Below are 6,000 nucleotides of genomic sequence, written 5' to 3' on the forward strand. Positions count from 1 at the left end.
GGTCAGGGAGGGAGGGAGGGGCGGGGCGGGGCGGGGCGGGGTGGGGCGTGGAGGGGGCTCAGGCACAGCCTGCATCCCCGGCAGGCAAAGTGGCCACCACTGTCCCAAGGGCACCCCTACACGCCTGCACACGCACACACGCATTCGGTCAGCCTGGTGCTGCTGTTGGAAGAAATGGTAAAAAGAAGAGACCTAGCCCACACCAGCCTTGTCCACTGTGACTGTAGAGAACAAATCTCATCTGAGGGATGAAAAAGATGGAACTCAAATACCAGCCAAGAGTAACAAGAAAGAGGGGAGGGGTTGATAGGAGTGAAAGTATTTTAGATTCCTCTTCTTATTTCAGGGAAAGGTAGAGAAATCAGTTTTCAGTTTAGATAGGCACGTCAAACCTATAAGGATAACTGCGAAAAACAAATAGAGTGGAAAAAGCAGCAGAGGGGAAAAACAGACCTGAAGAGAGCCTCAGTCCATAGAAAGGCAGGACAGGGTTGGGCAGGAAGGCTGGACGGGTCAGGATGGGTAGCAAAAGCCCAAGGAAGACAGAGTGATTTCAAATACACCCGTCATCACACTAAACATAGAAGGACGGCGTCGACGTGTCCGCTTAGCACGGGCCCGCTGCTTGTCTTGTAACCAGGGCAGAGGCACAGATGCCGAGACGGGTGGGTTCCAAACCACCGGTCACTTCCCACCCTGCCTGGCCCAGGGCCCGCAGAAGGAGGCTTAGCTTCCACTGAGAGAGGCGGGCAGGAAGGGTTTCTTGGGGGGTTGCGGGGTTGCTGGTGGGGGGATGGAGAAGAGGGTACTTCCTTCTCACGGGGTGCCTGGTGAAGGGGCTCCGGGGAGCCCTCTGCAGCCTGACTTGTGTTCTGTGGCTTGTGGCTGGTGGACCAGCTGTGTTTGGAGCCCAGCCCTGCCCGGCTGTGTTCCTAGTAAGTAGCGTCGAGTACAGATGCTCGGAAAGCATTTGCTGAATAAATAAACACCGGACATGTGAGTCCAGAGAAACCCTACAAAACAGGAAAGAGGGCAAGGAACGTTTACGAGAGTCCATTAAGAATATGCCAACGCATGGACACAGCTCCAAAGCCATCGACGGGGATCGGGACAGATGAACTGTGGTAGATCCGTGTGGCAGAATATGTTACCCAGCAGTACAGGGATGGATAACGGTTCCATGAATCAGCAGGGCTGGATATAAAACATAAGTGAGAAGGAGACAAGGCAAGTGGGAGACAGATGGGTAATCAATGCTCGTTCCATAAATGCCACACCTGCTGCTGCTGTAAGGTGACCGCAGATTTGGTACCTTAATGCAGTACACACGTATGACCTTACAGCCTTGGGGGTCAGAAGCCCAAAAGCCGTCTCACTGGACTGAAGTCCAGGTGTCAGCAGGGCTGGGTCCTTCCGGAGGCTCCCGGGGACCATCGGCCGCCCAGCCCGTCCCAGCTCTGGAGGCGCCCGCGTTCCTCGGCTCCCGGCCCTTCCTGGGCTCCCAGCAGCATCTTCCCTCCTTGACCTCAGCCTCCGTCCTCACATCTTCTCTCCGCTCTGACCTCCCGCCTCCCTCCCGCAGGGACCCTTGTGACACCACGGGACCCAGCCCCGTCATCCAAGGTAACCTCCACCTCCAGACCCTTCACTTAATCATCTGCACAGTCCTCTCCGATAACCGAGTCACAGGTTCGGGGAATTAGAGCATCTTGGGGGGCGTCGTTCATCCCCATCACACGGGTGAATGATCAGCCGGACATTCAAGAGAGAGCTGGTCTCAGGGATTCCCTGGGGGTCCAGCGGTTAGGACTCCGCGCTCTCACTGCCGAGGGCCTGGGTTCAGTCCCTGGTCGAGGAACTAGGATCCTGCAAGCTGCGCAGCGTGGCCAAAAAAAAAAAAGAACAGAGAGATGATCTCAGGGGGCGGGTGGGATGGGATGCAGGCGGTGCACAGAGGGGCTGTTTTATTATTATTATTATTATAAAGAACGGAAGAAGCAGCAGCATCTGTGCCCCCCCCATGTCCCCCCGAACCCTCTCCCCCAGCATCCTCCAAACAGCTCAGCCCCCAGGGCTGCACCTCTGCGCCCAGGGATGCTTGGCCATCATGATGGGCAGGGGGTGGTGGTGGTGTATAAATACCCCAGCTCCCTACCCTTGGGGATGTTACTTCTGGACCATTTTCCCAGCATGCCCCTGCAGGACTGCACCCCCAGTCCCCGGCTGTGAGAACTGACTTCACACATTCTTGTGTGGTTTTTTGCAGAGAGGTTAACAGTCCAGTGGACTTGGGTACATTCAAATGTGGTCCGATGGTTACCTCTATCTACTTGGAATACATTTCCCTCAGCCGAGGAACATCCTGTACCCGTCACTCCCCCTCATCCCCTGTATGTCTGGCTTCTCCCCTCAGCGCCATGTCTTCGGGGTTCGAGTATAGCCTGCGTCAGCGCTTCACCTCTTTGCACGGCTGAAGGACACCCCGTCGTGTGGGTGCCCACGCGGGGCTCATCCGTCCGGCGCGGTACCGCCGCCGTGACAATGCCGTGTGCCTGGGCCAGCCCTCTGTGTCCACCTGGAGGGGATGTTCTTAACTGGTGCCTCCCCTTTCCTGTGGCCCCCGCTCTCCGCCCCCAGCGTTCTCTCCATCCTCCAGATGAACAGCCTGCCCTCCGATCTCCGTCTCTGGCTCTGTTTCTGGAGAAACTAAAATTGCACAGAAACTTCCCGAACGTTGACATCGTGGTGTCCGAGCCACGCCTCCTCTAAGCCAGTGCCGTCCCGCGGGGCAGCCCAGTCATGGCCGTGGATCGAGATCGAATTAGATTCCACCTGAAGGTTCCCAGGCAGGCAGGTCACGTTTCCAGTGCCCCAGGCCTGGACATGTGTCTGTCCAGTGGCTGCTGAATTGCACGGGCAGAGGTAGGAACCACCCCCCATCACAGAAAGGACTGCTGGACAGCGCTGCTCTGTACTTTCCGATGTGTTTGAAATAATTTACACTTAAAAGGGTGAATTTCTGACACTTAAAAATATGCCCTCAAAAGTCCCCAAACAAACAGCAAAAGCGAGCTGTGTTTGGGGCCCCAGGGGAGCAGGTGAGGAGGGGGCAGAGCCGGCGGGAAGGTGCTGGTGGCGCGGGCCTGGGGTGAGCTGCCTCGGGGAAGCTGGGACTCAGCCTCTAAGCCTGGAACAGGGCCCCTGGCGAGCTGGGTGGGTCTGGGGACATGGATGGGGCGCCCTGGGATTGGGGGCGCTGCTTTAGCACCCTGATTATTGGAGCAGGGACCCCATCTGAGCTCCAAAGACAGGACCTGCAGGCCAGGACCTTACTGGGCTGTTGGTGAAGCTCCACAGATGTCCGTGCGGTGATGTGGCCCCCGCAGGGGTACCCAGGACAGGCACAGTGGGCACTTCCATGCTGGGAGGGGTCCCATGCCCTTTCCCTCCACCCTGGAGGTCACTGGTGCTGGGGAGCAGGGCCGCCTTACTGCTCCTTCCTGGAATGTCTGGTTCAAGGCCGCTCCTGCCCACCAGCTGGGCCCCCGGCTCTCCGATTCCTCGGTTCCTTGTCTGGGAGATGAGGCCCTCTGGTCTCCCACTGTGCTGGGGCACCCTCCTCCTCCTAGATCTGGCCTCCTTTCTTATGCATCTTCTTAATTTTTTTTTTTTTTTTTTTTGCGGTACGCGGGCCTCTCACTGTCGCGGCCCCTCCCGTTGCGGAGCACAGGCTCCGGACGCGCAGGCTCAGCGGCCATGGCTCACAGGCCCAGCCGCTCCGCGGCACGTGGGATCTTCCCGGACCGGGGCACGACCCCGCGTCCCCTGCATCGGCAGGCGGAGACTCTCAACCACTGCGCCACCAGGGATGTCCCCTGCATCTTCTTCATTTAGCCAGCACTTCTGGAGAGCTCACCGTGCGCCTTGACGGCTTTTAAACATTCGGCAAATTTTAGCTCCTTGAGGACGTGCTACTCCCGTGAGACGGGCGCCCTTACGAGTTTCACTTTCCAGACGAGGAACCTGAGGCGGGCAGGATGCGCGAACTGTCCCCCGTCACACAGTCAGGGTGGCCGCGTCTGGCGCAGGGTCCCCGCGTGAAGGCGGCAGGAGCTGTCCTCCTGTAACACTTTAAACTGCTTGGGAGTGAGAGACAGGGCCCTGCTCGGCCATCCCCGGCCCCCCTGTGCTTTGGCTGGAGGGAAGCAACATCTCGAAGCAGAGGAAGGAGCTGGCAGCCCTCAACCCGTCGGCGGGGAGCCCGCAGGGGCTGGCAGCCCTGCCTGGGGCGATGTCCGGCCGCGCTCTCCACTCGCTGGGGCCCGGGCGGGGCAGTTCCTCCGTGTCCGGGATCCTAGCAGCCCAGCGCATGACGTCGTCCTGCCCACACCCTGGGCTCACTCCGAAAATGACCCCCGTGTCCTGTTGTGTATGAGAGATTTCACGGGATCCTGAAGGAAATAAAACACTCTGAAGACTTGGAACTGGGCAGACCGTGTGTCCATCCCGACGCGGCGTTTCTGCTGCAAGTTTTGTCTTCCTTCCCGGGCTTCCTGGACCGCAGTGGTCTCCTCCCTGGAAAGGACATTCTGGGACTGCTCAAAGAACATTCTAGAGGAGTGACGTGATATCCACCCATTGGAGGGGCCTCGCTGTCCTTTGTGGGGTCTCAACACCGCCCCCCTTTGAGCTGCTGCAAGTTCAAGTTTCTTGGGCGGGGTCCTCCCCCCAGGAAAGTACATGGGGCCCTTTCTCATGGGCTTGGCCCCTTCCCCTCGGAGGTAGAACACTGGGCACGGACTGGAGACGATTAAACAAATAATGTGGGAATAAATGTAAACAAGGGACCACGGAGGCCAGCTCTGCACTGGGTCCTCCTTCCCCAGGTCTCCCAAGACCCATCATGCGGAAATTAGAACTCCATCTTCCAGGAAATTAATGAGAACCGCATTTACGAGCAGCTGTTCTCGGGTGTGAACTCTGTTGAGAGGCCAGTGGGTCCAGGGGTGAACTGCAGAGGCCCCGTCCATCCTCCGTTTGTAAAGGCCCCCTGGGAACGCAGTGCTGGGGGCGGACCAGGGAGGCTCCACGCTCAAGGCAGCTGCAGTCAAGCGGTGACTTGATTTGCTCTCGTGGGGAGACAGACACCCAACAGGTTGATCTTTTTCTTTTTTCTTTTTTTTTTTTTTTTTTTTTTGCGGTATGCGGGACTCTCACTGACGTGGCCTCTCCCGTCGCGGGGCACAGGCTCCGGACGCGCAGGCTCAGCGGCCACGGCTCACGGGCCCAGCCGCTCCGCGGCACGTGGGATCCTCCCGGACCGGGACACGAACCCGCGTCCCCCTCATCGTCAGGCGGACCCTCAACCGCTGCGCCACCGGGGCAGCCCCAAGCATGTGTTTGTAAGCTGAAGGGGTGGTGGACTCAATTTCTAAGATTCCATATTTCTGGCCACTTCTATTGCAGTAGCTTGAGCAGGGGGCTAAGCACTCTATAAGCATCACTTGGTTCCACGCTTGCAGCAAACTCTGAAGAAGTCTCCAGTTTACAGGAGGGAAAGCAAGGATCAAAGAGGGGAAGTAAGTTTCCCAAGGTCACTCAGCTAGGAAGTGGCTCCCCGAGTCTGCAGTGGGTACCCCTGTTCTCCACCCAGTGGCGGGGTCTTAGAGAGCTGAGCCAACACTGAGCCAGGCGGGGTTGAAACAAAAACTCAGAAGCGGACTCCCTGCTTCCTTACCCTGGAGAAGTCATCTACCAGCCCCCAGGCAGGCCCTTGACGGAGGGGCCAGGGGAGTAATTCCCCTGGTCTATCAAGGTCCAGAGGAAGGTGGAGTGTTTTGCCAACAGCTTGCCCTCTGGCTTCACGAAGAACTCATCTTCTGGACCACAGACTCCTCTGCTGGCTTCAGGAACAAAAGGTGTTTTCCACATTAAAGTCACCTGCGTGGGAGCCTCACAGATGGAAGTAAAATATTTACCATTTGGAACGAAATTCCAACG

Source organism: Kogia breviceps, chromosome 8 (genome assembly GCF_026419965.1).
Source record: "Kogia breviceps isolate mKogBre1 chromosome 8, mKogBre1 haplotype 1, whole genome shotgun sequence".
NCBI lineage: Eukaryota > Metazoa > Chordata > Mammalia > Artiodactyla > Physeteridae > Kogia > Kogia breviceps.